Source organism: Tiliqua scincoides, chromosome 4 (assembly GCF_035046505.1).
Source record: "Tiliqua scincoides isolate rTilSci1 chromosome 4, rTilSci1.hap2, whole genome shotgun sequence".
NCBI classification, from domain to species: domain Eukaryota; kingdom Metazoa; phylum Chordata; class Lepidosauria; order Squamata; family Scincidae; genus Tiliqua; species Tiliqua scincoides.
Window position 1 is genome coordinate 13,197,847 of NC_089824.1, and position 635 is coordinate 13,198,481.

General features: G+C 49.3%; 1 pseudogene; it reads right to left on the reverse strand.

The window, feature by feature from the left end:
* Nucleotides 1-266: 266 nt before the first annotated feature.
* On the reverse strand, nt 267-383 carry LOC136650773 (5S ribosomal RNA; annotated as a pseudogene).
* Nucleotides 384-635: the final 252 nt, after the last annotated feature.

A 635-nucleotide genomic window follows, 5' to 3' on the forward strand; every position in this document is an offset into this window, starting at 1 on the left:
TCATCATTTCTTTGGGCCAGATGACACATTAAATCCAGAGCATAGCATGGACCCTTGGATTTTCTATAAATTAGCAGCCACTCAGGGTAATCCTAACTTGCGCTGGAACAGGCAGGCCAGGATAAGTGCCCAAAGTGGCTCAGCCGGAGGCAAGGGGAAACTCTTCTCCTTACCCCTGGGTAAGCCAATGCAGCACCAAGACTGGGCTGCCTGCCATAGTGCTTGGTCTTGATTGGCAACCTTCAGCCTCAAAAGACTATGGTATAAGCCTACAGCACCTGGTATTCCCAGGTGGTCTCCCATCCAAGTACTAACCAGGCCTGACCCTGCTTAGCTTCCAAGTTCAGATGAGATCAGGCATGTGCAGGGTAACAGTTGCTTGGTCTTAAGACTAGGGAATTCAGAATGGTAAACTGAGCCCTGCTCCAGCTTGCCTTTATAGCTGAGACTAAACCTGTTCCACTTTCAAGCTCGGCTCTTAATGTTCTTGATTCAGTGCCAAGCTTCCCCTTTGCCAGACTGGGTGAATGTTTGTTTGTTTGTGTGTGTGGTAGCATAGCTAGAGGAGTACAAAGCACTAAGTTTTGCAGGTGCCTGAATGCACCATGCATGCATCCCCTCCCCCTTCCCTTCAG